The sequence below is a fragment of the Spinacia oleracea genome, chromosome 1 (assembly GCF_020520425.1).
Source record: "Spinacia oleracea cultivar Varoflay chromosome 1, BTI_SOV_V1, whole genome shotgun sequence".
Lineage (NCBI taxonomy): Eukaryota > Viridiplantae > Streptophyta > Magnoliopsida > Caryophyllales > Amaranthaceae > Spinacia > Spinacia oleracea.
The window spans coordinates 65334873-65352986 of record NC_079487.1 but is presented as its reverse complement, the minus strand read 5'-3'; the positions used below and the strand labels follow the sequence as shown (position 1 = coordinate 65352986).

The following is an 18114-nucleotide window of genomic DNA, read 5'->3' as shown; positions in this document are numbered from 1 at the left end:
ATTTTATAAATTTTATTAATAAATTTTAAAATATAGTTAATTGTATTTGAATAGAATTTACGAATTTTGGAAATAAATAATATAATTAACGTATATTTATTTATTACATTTTAATATTTTCAACGATTTACGAAATTGAAAATGATTTTAGAATTTTAAGTTAAAACGAATTCGAATTACGAAATTCCGTTCGATTGAAATTAGGAAGCAATCCTAACCATTTTGGATTCAACAAACTAAATCTTAATCCTAGCCCAAGTAGTAAAGCCCAAGTTAAATAAACTACCAAGTAAACCCATAACCCTCTCCTTGTTTTTACTTCACGTAAAACTCAAATCCCAAACCCTCCTTATTCCTCCTCCTTCACGTGAAACCAACCTCCTCCCTCTCCTCCTTGCAGCCCCCTCTCCGCCTGCGTCAACCACCATCAACAGCCGCCGCCGCGACCACCCTTCCACCTGCACGCCGCCGTCGGTAACTCTCCTCTCCCCTCTGTTTCTTCTTCGATCTCCCTTTCCGTTTATCACTCCTCCTCTCCCCTTAATTGTGGCTTTCGTTTTTCGCACAACCACCACCGAGGACCACCAGCATTCGTCACTACGCCCAGCCACGCACCACCGTGTGCGGCTCTGCCACCAGCCGTCCTCCGTCGGTACCTCTTCCTCTTCCCTTTCGTTTTCTTTTGTTCCCTTTCGTTCCCCTTTCCCTTGTTGTTTATTCATCCTCCTCACTCGTGTTATGTTGTTGCGGCAGCCACCACCGCGCGCACCACCGCCCCATTGCCGCGCGCACCACCGCCCCATTGACGCCGCGCCGCCGCGCCGCTGAACCACCTCCGGCCAGCCTTCTTTCCTTCTCTCTTTTGGTTATTTCTTAAAACCTAAGTAATTAAATGTTTTAATTATATTTTATCAATTTAATTTATGTTTTGATTGAATAAATTTATGATTTTTATGATTTAATTACTAATTTTTAGATTATATGTTGTCGAAATTAATTTAATTATTTTCAGATTTGTTAATTACGTTTAAATTAGGGTTTTAATGAAGTTTTATTAACTTAATTCATGTTTCGTGAATATAAATTATAAGTTTTTATGATTAAGTTAGATTTTCAGATTATACATTATGCTTAATTGATAATTTAATTTTCAGATTACATAGTTGAATTGAAATAAGGAATTTAATTATTAAAGCATGGATTTTTAAGGTTTTAATGTTCTAAAATCATAATAGAATGATTATACATTATTAAAGCTATTATTTTTATGATCTTAAGAATGTTAATTATGTTTTGGAATAGTTTGAAATTAGTTATGTTTCTGAAAATTTAAAGTACGATGTTTGCAAAGAGTTTTCAACGAATTTCAATCACTAATTTAATAATTATGATGATAGGAAATCAAAGGTTTAAGTTTTGATATTGGGAAATGTTCTAAATATGTTTAGGATGCATTTAGAATGCTTTGTTATGGTTTCCAATGATTAGGAATTGATTTAGGTACGTTTCTTGATTGTTTTAGGCGGAGAATTCTTTGTGGGCGACTTTTGAAAGTGTTAAAGTGGCCTATCAGTTTGTTTACACAAGGTACGTACATACCTGTGTGCTTGGAACGTGTGCTAATTGTTGAAACCATGTTGAATCTTGTTGTTGAACTTGGTTATGTTGATATTATTGTTGAACTTGGTGATGTTGATATTATGGACGAACTGGGTTATATTGAATGTGCATGTTTAATACTGTTGGACAAACTTATTGAACTTATTTTGCACTATAAGAACTGTAACATGTTAGTATGGATGTTTGATACAAACATGTTGGTTGGGAACACTAGATTATTCTATATGATTGGGTTGGATCAATTGGTTGTTATTCCCTTTCTATCTTTTCACTACTTTATAAGGGCGGAGGACCTTGTTTAGTAAGTTGAAACTTTATGCCCATATACAGGGTTGCTCATGGTTAAAGGAAAGGTTGGTTAAGTTGGAATGAGTCTTGATTGATGCTTTTATGATCACTTACTTAATTCCAAGATAAAAACAGTTGTGAACAATTGTGAATTGTCTGTCTTATGTAATGGTTGAGTCATAACGGAATCTCAATTTGTAAATCATGTAAAGTGAAACTGAATAGCAATAGCTTTAGACTGTGCACGTCTGAAGTGACGGACAAACAGGAGTTGGGGTTCATGGTGGTAGCCCATGGCCTTTTCTGGGACCGGATTGATCACCGTGTCCTATTTTTATTTAAACGTTCCTCGATATCGCAGGTCACTGAGGTTACGGAGTCGCGCCCGTACCTCGTCTTCCTTAGTGAAGACTTCTGGATGGTCAACTCGGTCCATTGTCTATTTCAACTAAAATAATATTATGGTTATTAAGCCTAGCTTAGTCTAGTCAAGTATAATCGTCAATTTATTATGTTTTGTCTGTCCTTCCTTATATTTATTAGTATCATGTTAGGGTTGTTGGTTTGATAGTATCATGCTAGGATTGTTGTTGTTTTAGTATGTAGTACTCAGCTTTGCTGATTACGTGCTTTGTTTGTGTGTGTTGATCATGGCTATGCCTTATTGATCCTGTGATGACCCATCTTTGGTGAGCAGTCTCTAAGGATCAATAAGCGTTGCCCATCTACAGGTTTGAAGATGATGCATCATTGGGATCAGTATTAGAGAGCTTGTAGTTCTATTCGTTTAATTAAGTGATTTAATTTGTTAACTTGGATTTGAAATTTGTCGTACTATTCGTATTTCCTTAATTCAGTTAATTGTTTTGGACCTAATGTGTAATAGATTATTTATGAACCTAAAAGTTAGTTTTATGTTTTCCGCTGCAAAATTCTGAATAAGCCGTAACGTTTTCACACGGGCGATAATACTTTGATAATTCCCTACAGTTATATTTAAAAAGAGGTTATTTTAGAAAATGGGAATTGTTGGGGTGTTACACCCAATCACGAGGTAAAACGTTTTTAAAGATTCTCATTTTCAGGGCTGGCTAAACGAGAAAACCCCCTTGTTTTTATAGGAAGTAAAACGAAGGAAAATCCAGTACCCTTGTTTTTATAGGAAGTAAAACGAAGGAAAATCCAGTAAAAGTTATCGCTGCAGCGACTAAGGACCTGCGCTGTTAGTGACGCAGACCCCGCCCGCTGAAGGTGGGCGAGCCTGTCCTCTGAGGGGGACCCCCCGTCCGATAGAAGTGGAAGAATCTGTTTGATGTTTTTAGAAAATAAGGACCTACGCGGTCTGTGACGTAGACCCCGCCCGCTGAAGGTGGCGAACCTTGTCCGCTGAGGGTGGACACCCCGTCCGCTGAAGTGGACGAATCTATTTAATTTTTTTTTGAAAATAAGGACCTACGCGGTTTGTGACGTAGACCCCGCCCGCTGAAGGTGGCGAACCTTGTCCGCTGAGGGTGGACACCCCGTCCGCTGAAGTGGACGAATCTGTTTAAATTTTTTTTTTGAAAATAAGGACCTACGCGGTTTGCGCCGTAGACCCCGCCGGCTGAAGATGGCGAGCCTATTTTAAATTTGAAGACTTTATTCTTTAAAAAACTGAGGACCTGCGCAGCTAGTGACGCAGACCCCGCCCGCTGAGGGTGGGCGAGCCCATGTTGAATTTCTTATTTTGCCTATGTAGAAGGGCTTTTGTGATTACAACCTGTTGGTGGGTCGTAATATTTCCTGATTAGATGTGTCCTATAAGTGGGTCCACATTGTGTATATTTTTGTTTAACAATATTTTTTTTTGAGATATCCAAACAAGATATGGTGCGTGGCGTAGTCTGGGAATGTGATTTTGATTACGCGCTCCTTGTTGGAGTCCCCTTTTTTGCGAGCCCCCAAGCGTTGGCGCTCGTCGGTTGTTTTTGCATCTTGTAATCATGTTTGGGGTCACGCTCGTATGTGCAAGAGACCTCCTATAGTAGTGTGCTATTTTTAACAAAGCCGTGAGGTGCGACTTTTAGTGAAGAAATCGGCAATTTTCAAGCCGAATGAATATGGCAGGGCCCAATAGAAGGTTGGGCCTTTTGAGTCTGGATTCATTTTCGGCGCCCAGGCCTGGGCGTTGAAATAATTCACGCCCAGGTGAGGCGTTGAAAGTGTTGTTTGGGCTGGTCTTTTGATGACACAGTTGGCCTCTTGTTCATTCGTTTATTTCACTTGGAAGTTCTATGTATTCTCTTTTCTTTTGTTTTTTCTTTGTTTTTAGAACGTGATGATTTTCTTGAGAAGCCGTAGCCGATTGGTGGACTACGGTGCTTGTCGCTTTGGGGCGATTATTTTAAGGAACTGTTGCTCTTAAGGTGTACAGTTATTGCAATAGTCGGGCGAGTCTATATGGCCCGAGGAACATACCTTGAGGTGTAAGAATTTGATCGCTCTCATATTTTTTGAACGTGTTCGTGAATGATGATATGTATGTGCGAACGAGCGTTCATAGACTGGCCGTTGTGTGCGGTCCATTAATCAGTTTGCTTGAATCATTTTTTTTTTTTTGAGCAATGACTGATTTTGAATAGTTTGCTTAGAAGCTTGATAGAGTTCAGGCTCATTCATGAAGTGGGCTCAAACGTCGTGCTCTTTCGATTGTTCAAACATTTGCTTCGAGATTTTTTTTTTTTTATTATTTTTATTTTGCTATGGTTGTTTCGTAGCTTGGAGCCCCCAAGTATGCATGTTTGGATGCTTCCTTTTGGCGTACGATTTTTGTAGGTTCTTTCGAGAAAGATGCCTTGGGGTTTCGCTCGTGTAGGTGCGAGCTATCCCTTCCGTGGTAGGTAATGTTTTGCTACCTTTAATCCTTAATGTAGAAGTCGTGTGGCTTGCATTTGGGCGATAAGTAGTCTTTGCCTCTTACTCTTGGTCGTGCTTGCATTAGTGCAATGTGCCTTACCCTTTTTTAGACTTGTACTGCGGGATTATGGTGCAACGCAGGCTTGTGTGGCCTAACGGCGTGTCTTAGAACATTCCTCCAAGTGTTGGGATATCATTTGCATTGGAGTATTTCATCATGCCTTGTTCAGGTGCTCGAATAAGTGTAGCACCTTTTGCGTGGGTTTGCACGGCTTATTACTTCGTTCGATGCGAGGATTCATAGGTGTTTCTTTCTTATTTTTATATCTGGGTAAAACTTGGCTAGCAGAAAGATTCAGCGCCCAGGCTGGGGCGTTAAAGATATCGGCGCCCAGCTCTGGGCGTTGAAATTGATTTCTGGGTAGAATTTCGACAGTTTTTTCTTTATTGATGATTTTTTTTCTTTCGCTTTTGCTTTGGAACGAGGTAGACCGTGTAACGGGCGCTTATAGGGCGAGCGTTATGTGCAGTGGTTTGATCGGAGTTTTGGTGACTCGCGATTTTCAGTTACCCTTGTTAGTGGGGTGACTTTATATATTCTTAGTAGTGCTTAGAATTTGGGAGGGGTTGTAGCCATTCTAAGGTTTGTTTTTCACAATTTAAAGCTTAGGATTGTGCCCCTATGACATATGTATAGCATTAGCGTCGAGAATTTGCGATAAAATCGTCATTTCGAGCATTTTTAGAGTGTTTTTCTCAAGCCCCCAATTGTAGCTACGGGATTGGCTTGGTGCTATAATGCTTTGCATACGTTTTTATGCATTCATGGTGACACGGATCATGAATAGTTTGAACCAGACTCGTTTAGTGCGAGGTACGTTCGAGTAGTGATTTGCTACTTCTCTTGTAAATGTCGTATTGTGCGACATTGCCATGGTCAAGGTAGTCACATGTTGAAGTGTGCCTTGACTAAAAGTTAGGTGCCTTTCTTTACCCATAATCATATTTAAAAATCTTTTTGACTCACTTGCAACATCGAGATAAATGCACACTAAACTTAAACCAACGACACTTTATTTGTCCGAAGAAGTCTTTAAAAAATTATTTGGAAATTATTTAAAATCCGAGTCCTATTATGTACAATCCGAGGTGTCCTAAGTAGGCTAACTTATAGAAGGGTTCGTACAGGATTACATGAGTGAATCAAAATATTGTTACGATCTTTGGAATGCTGTCTAAGGATTTGCTGGAAGCCAGGGTGCATGCGTCAAGATATACTTGTACCCGTTTGGCATGTGCTTTAGGCTTTTAGGGCCATCTTTTCCAGGATTGCGGGAATATAAACCGTTTTCAAATTGACTTAGATTTACTTGGTGTATGTCTGTACAAAAGGTCAAGGTATACTTAGTTCTTTCCCTAGCTCTTTCATTTCAATTTTTAGCCCCCAGTTGCTATTATGTCTTCCCATTAATGATGTTTTTAGATTTCGATTTTAGATGCCCGTGTCATATGTCTGAGTAGGGTGAGCCTTGGTTAAGTGCCAAGTCCTATTGACAATGTCTAATTTTTTTCAAAGGGGATTAGCAAGCATTTGAATTACCACGAACGGATACCCTGAGTTCGGAGGAACGATGGGGCGATGCCGTAGAACAATCCTCTTTATTGCAAGCTTACTGCTCTTACTATTTGTTGGCGATCATGACTGTGTCTAGTGGTAAAAGAAGGTCTTTAAGTGAGTGACTATGTCTAGTGGTGAAAGAAAGTCTTTAAGTGAGTTAGTTTGCTTTAGGGAGGGTCAAGTTGAGTACTTTAGAGGTCATGGACGCTTGCGCTAGCCCCCATTCAATTGAGGCAAAGCGATCTTTTGAGTCTTGGCTAAGTGCCTAGGAGTGTGAGTGCTCCTTCTGGCAAGGGTACATGCCCTTATTATTTTTCGATGTGTGCTCATTAATTTTGGCATCTTGGTGACTTGGATTCTTCCTTTGACTTAAATTTTTCTTTCGACTTGGGTTGCAAGTAATTAAATTTCAATAAGGGACTTCTATTTTTATTCTTGTTTTTCTATAGGCTTTAATATTTTTGCAAATTGGTTGGACCGAATCATGGATTGCCTACATATCCGCCTTAAATAGATTTAATTTGGAATCAGGTCTTGCGTAGTTCTTGGCCTAGAAAATGGTTTCATAGAATGCCGATTTTAAACAAGTATGTTCTGAGGTGGAAACATATTATTTGAAACGGTAGAATAAGTGAAGTTTATTATTGTTTAAATCTGCTGCCTTGCCGTAAGCCAAAAATTTGTTTTATATTTTTGAGTACATGTATTTTCATGTGTTTTTTTTGGTACGTATACCTGAATACGTGTTGTACCCCTCCAAGTGTTCGTTATTTTTCCGTGCATGTGTGGATAAAGTGACGAGCACTTGTGGACAAATTTTTCAGCAAGCAGAGAGAATCGGCGCCCAAGCTTGGGCGCTAAAGATTTCGGCGCCCATCTCTGGGTGCTGAAAATGGTTTCTGGGCGGATATTTTTTGGTGCGCTAAATGCTTCTTTGTTTCTCTTTTTAGACTAACTTTAGAGGCGCTTTTGCAAAGTTTCTTTTTTATTATTCACATTTTTTTTTGCACTTTTCATTTGTTTCCTTTTTTTTGTTTGTGACTCAAGACGGCTTGAAAGATGGGTTGAATGAGATAGGAGAATTTGTATAGGTGTTGGTCAAGCATGAGGATTATATCTGCTAGGGCTCACAATTTGCATCTTCGTGCTAGTGTCACGAGTTTACATTAACCAAGGCCAATGAGTAGCATGGGGACGGCTCAAGGGTATACCAATAGGATGTATCCCCACAAGTTATATGGTCATTATGCTAATGGTGGTATAAGAGCAGGTTTTGGAAATAATGGGTATGACGCACGTGTCAATGGCCGTGCGTGGTTTGTGGTTGACAACAAGTTCAGGAACAAGAGTCGAGGTAACGGTTTCTTGGTTTATGGCAATGAGAGCATGGATGGGTTAAATGAGCTGAACAGGGACCCCAGAGCGAAGGCGTCTAAGAGCATAAGGATTGGAAAGGGTAGACCTCGTAGAATTTTATGATTTGGATTGGTTGACTCAATTCTTTTCCTTCGTTTACTTGGGTAAATTTTGCACTTTGGGAGGCACGGGCTAAGTATTTCATGGCTTGCTCTTTTCGCTCTCCCTTTTCTCTTTCTATTTTTTCTTTTTTGCTCGGGATTTCCCCCCTCAACATAATTTTTTTTATTTGGGCTAAAAGTTAGATGGTTGTGGTCTTTGAGTCACGAGGCGAGACTGAATGAGCCTCGTTTGGTAGGCCTATAGTGGACCTTTAATTTTAGCAGGCCTAGGGTGGACCTTTCAATTGTCTTTACTTTGCAAGCGTATTTAGTCGTTTCTTAAAATGTGCAAATAGCGTAGGTTCAAGATGTTATTTTTACCTTATTGAAATTTAACGAAAGAATTACATCGAAGATAATTTTTGCTTCTTTTCAGATTCCAGTTTCTGGGATTTAATTGGAAGTTGTGATTTAGACTCGAACTTTCATTAATCTTTCTGATTATAACCCGTGTATGAATACAAGGAGGTGGCCTAGACTCAAAATAATGACGTGGTGTAAGCCTATAGTACTTGACCAAGCGACTCCCAGACTTAGGCTAATTGGACCATAACTTTCGTTGGTTGACACTTTAGATTTTAACCCTTGGGTGTTCATTTGTCATGCGCCACTTTACTTAATGTTGGCTAGGTAGTTAATTGGGGAGATCGAATTTTTATTTTTGCAAGACTAGAATCATTAGTGCGGCTTTTCTCTTAGTGTGTATTGCTTTTACCCCAATGGTAGCCTTATTGGTATGCTGATTTGGGTATTTTCATGGTTGGTCATGTTGCATTCATGGAAAATCTTTTAGTCCGTACTTAATAGTATTTCAAGGAGTGAGTGACTCGAGAGGACTATGATAGTCGTGACCCAATGTGATTATAAGCCTTGAGGCCATTAATTTTCCTTGCCAATGGTATTGACACCTTAGGTTCACTTTAGGGGTTGTGCGACTATGGGGGAATGATTTTCAGAATGTGACCGTTTCCATTTTGCAAATACTATAATATATTCTTTTTATTGGTGAGAGAGAGTATTAAGGCCGTAGACTCTTGGCAAGGGATGACAATTACATATGGGTGCTTTATTGATTTAAATGTTAGAAAGGGAGACTCAATATGGTTTAACCTTTTAATTTGCAGAACGACACCAAGCATTAGGACCGATTCTATAGATAAGACAACTAACACTTAGGATTTAGATTGTACTTCGGCATAGCCTAGTCTAGACTCGGATTTATTTATTTTTTATTTGAACATTTATTTTTTCTTGAAGACTTTATTCGAACATTATTTTTTGAATACTTCGCCCATGTGACATTCATAATTATTAGCACGTTCGGTTTTTAGTGCCGAGCATTGTCGTCGTAGGAGACCTAACAACGACGCAAGGAGTTATTAATTTTTTACGAGTCGCTTTTGAAATCGAGTGCTTTTCTTACGCCCTCGAAGCAATTTTTTCGAAAAGTCTTTTTTTTGCTACGTATATATTTTTTATGCGCGTGTACCGAGGCTGCTGTGCCTGACCAAAAGGCCAGGCAGCAACTTCAGCGCCCAGCAAGGGGCGTGAGAAATTCTGGCGCCCAGACAGGGGCGTTGAAAATGCGTCCCTGGCTGGTTCTCGTTTTCTGTCTTCTGTTTATGCGACTTCGATTTGCGTGCTTGCCTAATAACGTCCTTTACGCGTTGTGCATCGTTTGTGGGATTCGTTACGGCCATCCCGAGCGTCGCTTATTTTTGTGGCGATCGTTCGGGCTTGCGGAACACGTATTTTGGTATAACTCTTTGGCCAATTGGTTCATGAATGTTTGGGCAATTTTTAAGGTCGTTGGTTTTCTAGGGTAGTTTGTCACACACAATCACATATTTCGCTACACATAACTACATTACAAACATGGATTTGAAAATTAAATATGCCATGTAGTTTATGATAGGCTTCTATGGGTAGTTTATTTGCGCCTGGCTTGGTACCGCTTCTATCGTAGATCCAACACATGCCCCGGTCGAGGTAGTGTCTTCAACAGACGAATTTCGCTCAAGAGGCCAACCCGCAAGTGCAAGCCAAGGGGGCATGCAGGCGAGAGGGACCTAATGAGCGAGCGATTGGGTTCGGGATAGGTGTACTACCTGCACAAGTACCGAGTGGGAAACATGCGCGGTATGCACCCCCCTATTGGCGAAAACGGTATCCTTAGTCCCAACTCCCGAGGGAGCCGAGATTCGTTATGATGTTCTGCCCGTTCACATTAATATGCTGATTTTCAAGTCGTCCCAACTTGATGGGGAAATAAACGCGGGGTAGGATTGTAATCCCCCGTAATTTATTTATATATTTTAACGTATATTTAATATATTTAAATAAGAATTTATGAATTTTAGAAATAAATATATAATTAACGTATATTTATTTATTACATTTTAATATTTTCAACGATTTACGAAATCGAAAATAATTTTAGAATTTTAAGTTGAAAAGAATTTGAATTACGAAAATTGATTGAATTTAGAAAACGATCCTATTCAGTTTTGGATTCGAATCATTAAAGCCAAATCCTAATTCTAGCCTACTTGGGAAAGCCCAACATCAAAACCCAAACCTCAAACCATCACCCAAACTATTTCACGTAAAACAAATCAAAGCCCTCCTCTTGTTCCTTCTCTCTGTTTCACGTGAACTCAAACCTCATCCCCCACACTGCCGTTTTCTGTCCTCCCTTCACGACCGTCGCTAGCCAGCCACCGGACCTACATCAACCGTCGTCGCCAGTAAGGCCTCTCACCACTTGTTCGTCGCCCTCCCTTTCTCCCTCTTTCCTCTTGTATCTTTCGGTTTGTTCCCATCCTCATTCACTGTTGTTGTTCGAACCAGAATCCTCCGCGAACTTGCTGCCGCCGAGCATCCTGCCGCCGTCAGCGCAACCCTAACTGCCGGCCACCGCACGGTAGAACCCTCCTCCTTATTCTTTCCTTTCCTTTCCTTTTCGTTTTCTTCCTTTCCCTTATTGCTTTTCGTGGCTGACTTTGCTCGTCCTCACAGCCACCACCAACGTGTGCCGCCGCCCTTACTTGCAGCCACCTTTGCGACCACCTGCTGCCGCGACTCAGCCGCCGGCCGCCCAAACTCTCCCTCTTTTCTTGGTTATTTCTTAAACCCTAAGTAAACTAAATATTTTGATTTTATTTTGTTTATTTAATTTATGATTTGATTTAATAAATCTATGATTTTTATGAGTTAATTGGATTTTCAGATTTATATAGTATGTTCAAATAATATATTTAATTTTCAGATTTCCTAATTACATTGAAATATTGATTTTTTTTGAATATTTAAAGTATGAAAATTCAAGGTTTTTATGATTGTAAATCATGGTAGGTTGAGTATGGATTATTAAAATTATTGTTTCAACGTTCTAGGCATGTTAAATTGGCCTTGGCAAAGTTTTAAACGAGTTTATATTGCTGGAAATTTAAGTATGATGCTTTGAAGAGTTTTCAACGAATTTCAATAATTAATTCAATAATTATGATGCTAGGAAATCAAATGTTCAAGTTTTGTTATTGGAGAAAAGTTCTAAATATGTTTAGGATGCATTTAGAATGCTCTCTTATGGTTATCAATGATTAGGAATTGATTGGGAATATTTGTTGGTTGTTTTAGGCGGAGAATTCTCTTTAGGCGACTTTTGAAAGTGTTAAAGTGGCCTATCAATTTGTTTACACAAGGTACGTACATACCTGTGTGCTTGGAATGTGTGCTAATTATTGAAATCATGTTGAATTTGTTGTTGAACTTGGTGATGTTGATATTATGGACGAACTTGGTTATATGGAATGTGCATGTTTAATACTGTTGGACAAACTTATTGAACTTATTTTGCACTATGAGAACTGTAACATGTTAGTATGGATGATTGATACAAACATGTTGGTTGGGAACACTAGATAATTCTATATGATTGGTTTGGATCGATTTGTTGTTGTTCCCTTTCTATCTTTTCACTACTTTATGAGGGCGGTGGACCTTGTTTAGTAAGTTGAAACTTTATGCCCATATACAGGGTTGCTCATGGTTAAAGGAAAGATTGGATAAATTGGATTGAGTCTTGATTGATGCTTTTATGATCACTTACTTAATTCCAAGATAAAAACAGTTGTGAACAAATGTGAATTGTATGTCTTATGTGATTGTTGAGTCATAACGAAATCTCAATTGTAAATCATGTAAAGTGAAACTGAGTAGCAATAGTTTTAGACTGTGCACGTCTAAAGTGACGGACAAACAGGAGTTGGGGTTCATGGTGGTAGCCCATGGCCTTTTCTGGGACCGGATTGATCACCGTGTTCTATTTTTATTTAAACGTTCCTCGATATCGCAGGTCACTGAGGTTACGGAGTCGCGCCCGTACCTCGTCTTCCTTAGTGAAGACTTCTGGATGGACAACTCGGTCCATTGTCTATTTCAACCAAAATAATATTATTGTCATAAGTCTAGCCTAGTCTAGTCAAGTATGGTCGTCAAATTATCGTGTTTTGTCTGCCCTTACTTATGTTTAATAGTATCATGTTAGGGTTCATTTAATAGTATCATGTTAGGATAATTATTGTTTTAGTATGTAGTACTCAGCTTTGCTGATTACGTGCTTTGTTTGTGTGTGTTGATCATGGCTATGCCTTATTGATCCTGTGATGACCCATCTTTGGTGAGCAGTCTCTAAGGATCAATAAGCGTTGCCCATCTACAGGTTTGAAGATGATGCATCATTTGGGATCGGGATTAGAGAGCTTGTAGTTATATTTGCTTTATTAAGTGATTTGGTTTGTTAACTTAAATTTGAAATTTGTCGTACTATTCGTATTTCCTTATTTCAGTTAATTGGTTTTGGACCGAATATGTAATAAGATTAATTATGAACCTACAAGTTAGTTTTATGTTTTCCGCTGCAAAATTCTGAATAAGCCGTTACGTTTTCACACGGGTGATAATACTTTGATAATTCCCTACAGTTATGTTTAAAAAGAGGTATTTTAGAAAATGGGAATTGTCGGGGAGTTACAAAGTGGTATCAGAGCTTATGGTTTTACTTCAATAATTTTTAGGCGCCTAAACAAGCTATTTTTCTAAAACGAATTTCCTAGAATTGAACTTCTACTTATTATATCATTCAAAAATGCGTACTTTTTTTTTGGGGGACCAAATTCATTTTATTTTGTTTGAAAGTATATTAATATTTCTTATTTAAGTTCGGAATTAACTTATTTATTCGAAACTTTTCGTTTATGTGAATTAAGTACGTTTTTCTTTATTTTCGAAATTAAATTAAATATATTCGGAAAAAAAAAAAATTCTTATTCCTTAAGTATATTTATTCGTTTAATAATTATTCGTTTAATAAATATTTATTCGTTTATTATTTATTCGTTAATAAAAAAATTCTTATTAATTATTCGTTTAAAAAAAAATATATAATAATAATAATAAATTTTTTTTATTTTATTTATTCGTTTAGTAAACTTTTTTTTTTCTTACTAATCGTTCTTGTTTTATTCTTTAAATTTTTCAATGTTTGACCTATTATGATTTATTATGAGAGATGGGTAATATAGGAAAGGGCATATAGGATAGAATTATATGTGCATTAGTAGTTAATTGCTAGCATAAGAAGTTGATTGCTATGTGCATGTGTTAAATGTTTAAGTGTTGCATGTAAATGTGCATAGAAATTGTTTGATTCCACCAAACTTATTGTGTTATCGAATTTTGATTATGATTTGGTTGGGAAGTCATTAGTGAGACCTGAAATTGTTTATTTCAGAAATAAAATATTTCTTTCTAAGTATACCAACATAGGATCTCTCGAGAAGGATCGATATAGAGATCACTGATATTTTTGTGAAGAAAGTGGTGTTTAGATGTGAATACATTGCTAGGATAATGTTAAGTGAAGTTTCGAACCTAAAATAGAATATATTACTCACAGGTCGCACTCTAGGATGGCCAACAATAATGACCTAGCTGATGATATTCGCCTCTTGGTGGAAATATTGACCCAGGAAAGAACTGAGCGCCCCGATTCTGCAGGGGACATGTTTGAAAGGCTTGCGAAAGTTAAGCCACCATACTTCAAGGGGCAATCAGACCCTACCTTCTTAGAAAATTGGATTAGGGAGTTTGAGAAACTGTTTGAGGCTGTGAGTTGCCCTAGGAGTATGAGAGTAGGTCAAGCTGTCCTTTACCTAAAAGATGAAGCCGATCTGTGGTGGAGAAAGAATGAAACTAGGCTAAGTACTGCCGAGGGATTTAATTGGGACTCATTTGTTGTTGCATTGAGGGAAAAGTTTTATCCTCCTTTTATAACAAAACGAAAAGCGCAGGAATTCATAAACCTTGGGATGGGGAGTATGACCATTGCTGGATATTATAGCAAATTTATAGCGCTGTCGAAGTTTACACCTGAGGTTGTAGCCACAGAGGAGATAAAGGCTCAGATGTTTGAGCAAGGGTTGACCGATGAGATCCAGTTGGGATTAGGTGGAGAAACCTTTACACCTTTAGAGAATGTGTTCAGAACCGCCCATATTCATGGTTTACAGTCTAGAAGGGACAAGAAAAATGTTGTTGGGGAGAAAAGAAAAGAGTTTGATGCTGGGAAAAACCGAGGGAATTTCAAGAAGAATAGAAACGTGAATAGGAATGAGAGTGGAAATGGAAATTTTCAAGGAAGAAGCAATCAGGGGCACCACAACAACTCGAATCAATGTAAGAGAGTGCATCATTGCAAGATGTGCAGTAGCAATCACCCTGGTAAGAACTGCAAAGGAGAACTAGTGACCTGCAACTATTGTCAGAAAAGGGGGCATAGGGAGTATAAGTGCTTCACTAAGCACAGAAAGGAACAAAATAGTAATGGAGGTGGAAACCATGTGAGGTTTAACAAGTCTGGAGGTCAAAATTCAAAGCCTGGAGGGGCACAAGACAATCAAGAGAACTATAATAAGCCTGCAAATGATAACAACAACCCAAATAAAGCTCCAGGAAAGTTGTACATGATGAATCAGAATGAGGATGAACGATCTGCCGATATAGATTCTGGTACTTTTCTATTAACCTTGTGCTAGTTAAAGCATTAATTAATTCGTTGGCAACTCATTCTTTTGTTTCGTCATCTATTGTTAAGAGTCTGAATTGAGTAGATTTTGAGGTGATCGATTTACCTGTTAGTGTATCTACTGGTGTAACCATAGGGTGTACCAAGTCGTTTAAGAACTTGCCTTTGAAGATAAAAGATTGCGTTTTCCTTCTGATTTGATAAAGTTTAATCTGAGGGACCTAGATGTAATTCCGGGAATGGATTGGCTAAGTTTGTACAAGGCTAAGATAGACTATGAAATCCAGGGAGTGATTTTAAGGAACCTTATTGGGAAGTTGACCTCATATAGATGTTTTGAGAAGTCCAAGAACCTTCAGTTGATTCTGTAATGCAAGTGAGGAAAATTATGAATAGGGGGTGTGAACTATATTTTCCATTTTTGTAGTGCGTTAGAGGTGAGTAAAGAAGTTGGAGTGAAAATCGAGGATGTTCCCATTGTGAATGGATTCATTGATGTGTTTTTGAGTGGAATTGCGAGTATGTCACCTGCTAGAGCCTTTGAGTTCACCGTAGAGTTAAATCCTGTATCGACACCTATATCTAAAGCACCTTCTAGCATGGCACCTCCTGAAATGAGCGAATTAAGACACAATTGCAAGAGTTGTTTCGTTAAGGGGTATATTAGGCCTAGTACATCACCGTGGGGTGCTCATGTGTTGTTTGTTAAGGAGAAAGATAAGAGTATGGAATTCTGCATCGATTTTAGGGAGATAAACACCATCAAGAACAAGTATCCTTTGCCTAGGATAGACGACATATTGGGTCAATTGAATTGGGCGAGTGTGTTCTCGAAGACTGAATTGTGTTTGAAGTACCACAAATTGAGGATAGCTGATAAGGGCCTAAGACCTCATTAGTCATTATGGGTTTAGAGTAATGTCTTTTGGGTTAACCAATGCACTTGCCATATTTATGGATTTAATGAATAGGATTTTCCACGAATTCTTAGATAAGTTCGTCGTTGTATTCATTGATGGTATCATGATCTATTCAAAGAATGAGAAAGAGCATGACAAACACTTGAGGATTACTTGGAGACGCTTAGAAAGAATCTAGTTTTATTAAATGAAGTATACAAATCTTGAAGTCATATGTGTATAAGTGACATCGACGGAAAAGTGAAGGACTAAATTGATTGAGAACTATGTTACGCAAGGGAATAAATTTAACAGAAGATCTGAGTGGTCCAGGATCGTTAGAAATCATTTGTTGTCTGGAAAAGATGAAAAGAAATACATGAATTGGTGAAAGAGCTAAGAGTTAAGCCCAAAAGTTATACATCCGTGAAAGACATAAGGAGGTTTGGTAAAAAGGAAAAGTTGACCAGAAGGAGTCTCTGTAGATCCTGCTAAGATTCAAGCTGTGAGTGAGTGACCAATTCCAAGAACGTGTCTGATATCTAAAGTTTTCTAGGCCTAGATGACCATTATAGGAGGTTGAGAAAGACTTTTGGAAGAAAGCAAAACCTGTGTTATGGATTTTAAGGGTAATTGGGAAGGCCACCTAGGTTCGATTGAATTTTCGTGCATCAATAGTTACTATGCGAGCTTTAAGATGACACCTGTTGAGGCATTGTGTGGAAAGAAGTGTAGAAACCCAACTTGCTACGATTTTAGTGGAAATATAGCATTGGGGACATGATTCGTTGAAATAGGAATATCCAAAGTTATTCCCTGAGATGAGTTACGAGGGCGTAACTCGTTTTCTTTAAGAGGGAAGAATGCGATATAACTTCGCGCTTTTTACCTAATTTTATGGTGTTTTTATGCATTTTTATGCTTATTTTAGAAAATTATACATGTTGGTGCAAAGTAAATAGATTCTCCGCATAAGAAAAAGGTGTTCATGAGTAACACAAACAAATTTAAGTTGGCAAAAGAGTGCACATTAGTGGCACAAATACTTCTCTAGCAAGAATAAGTTGAAAAGTTTGGAAAAATATGTGAATTTTCGTGTCAAGTTTCGGGACGAAACTTCTTTTAAGAGGGGTAGATTGTAATCCCCCGTAATTTATTTATATATTTTAACGTATATTTAATATATTTAAATAAGAATTTATGAATTTTAGAAATAAATATATAATTAACGTATATTTATTTATTACATTTTAATATTTTCAACGATTTACGAAATCGAAAATAATTTTAGAATTTTAAGTTGAAAAGAATTTGAATTACGAAAATTGATTGAATTTAGAAAACGATCCTATTCAGTTTTGGATTCGAATCATAAAAGCCAAATCCTAATTCTAGCCTACTTGGGAAAGCCCAACATCAAAACCCAAACCTCAAACCATCACCCAAACTATTTCACGTAAAACAAATCAAAGCCCTCCTCTTGTTCCTTCTCTCTGTTTCATGTGAACTCAAACCTCATCCCCCACACTGCCGTTTTCTGTCCTCCCTTCACGACCGTCGCTAGCCAGCCGCCGGACCTACATCAACCGTCGTCGCCGGTAAGGCCTCTCACCACTTGTTCGTCGCCCTCCCTTTCTCCCTCGTTCCTCTTGTATCTTTCGGTTTGTTCCCATCCTCATTCACTGTTGTTGTTCGAACCAGAATCCTCCGCGAACTTGCTGCCGCCGAGCATCCTGCCGCCGTCAGCGCAACCCTGACTGCCGGCCACCGCACGGTAGAACCCTCCTCCTTATTCTTTCCTTTCCTTTTCGTTTTCTTCCTTTCCCTTATTGCTTTTCGTGGCTGACTTTGCTCGTCCTCACAGCCACCACCAACGTGTGCCGCCGCCCTTACTTGCAGCCACCTTTGCGACCACCTGCTGCCGCGACTCAACCGCCGGCCGCCCAAACTCTCCCTCTTTTCTTGGTTATTTCTTAAACCCTAAGTAAACTAATATTTTGATTTTATTTTGTTTATTTAATTTATGATTTGATTTAATAAATCTATGATTTTTATGAGTTAATGGATTTTCAGATTTATATAGTATGTTCAAATAATATTTTATTTTCAGATTTCCTAATTACATTGAAATATTGATTTTTTTTGAATATTTAAAGTATGAAAATTATGATTTATTATGAGAGATGGGTA

The 18114-nt window shown here is 38.3% G+C and overlaps 2 long non-coding RNA genes across 3 annotated transcripts; both read left to right on the top strand.

Moving 5' to 3' along the window:
- LOC130465914 (uncharacterized) lies at window positions 1-2928 on the top strand. 2 transcript variants are annotated; one of them, XR_008925936.1, is made up of 4 exons: window positions 1-648; window positions 754-865; window positions 1523-1587; window positions 2606-2928. It is a non-coding gene; the product is annotated as an uncharacterized lncRNA (long non-coding RNA). The 2 variants fall into 2 exon arrangements; XR_008925935.1 differs by having other exon boundaries at window positions 1-652.
- A 14498-nt stretch (window positions 2929-17426) lies between these two features.
- On the top strand, window positions 17427-17908 carry LOC130465913 (uncharacterized). Its single transcript, XR_008925934.1, has 3 exons — window positions 17427-17522; window positions 17626-17698; window positions 17789-17908. It is a non-coding gene; the product is annotated as an uncharacterized lncRNA (long non-coding RNA).
- Window positions 17909-18114: the final 206 nt, after the last annotated feature.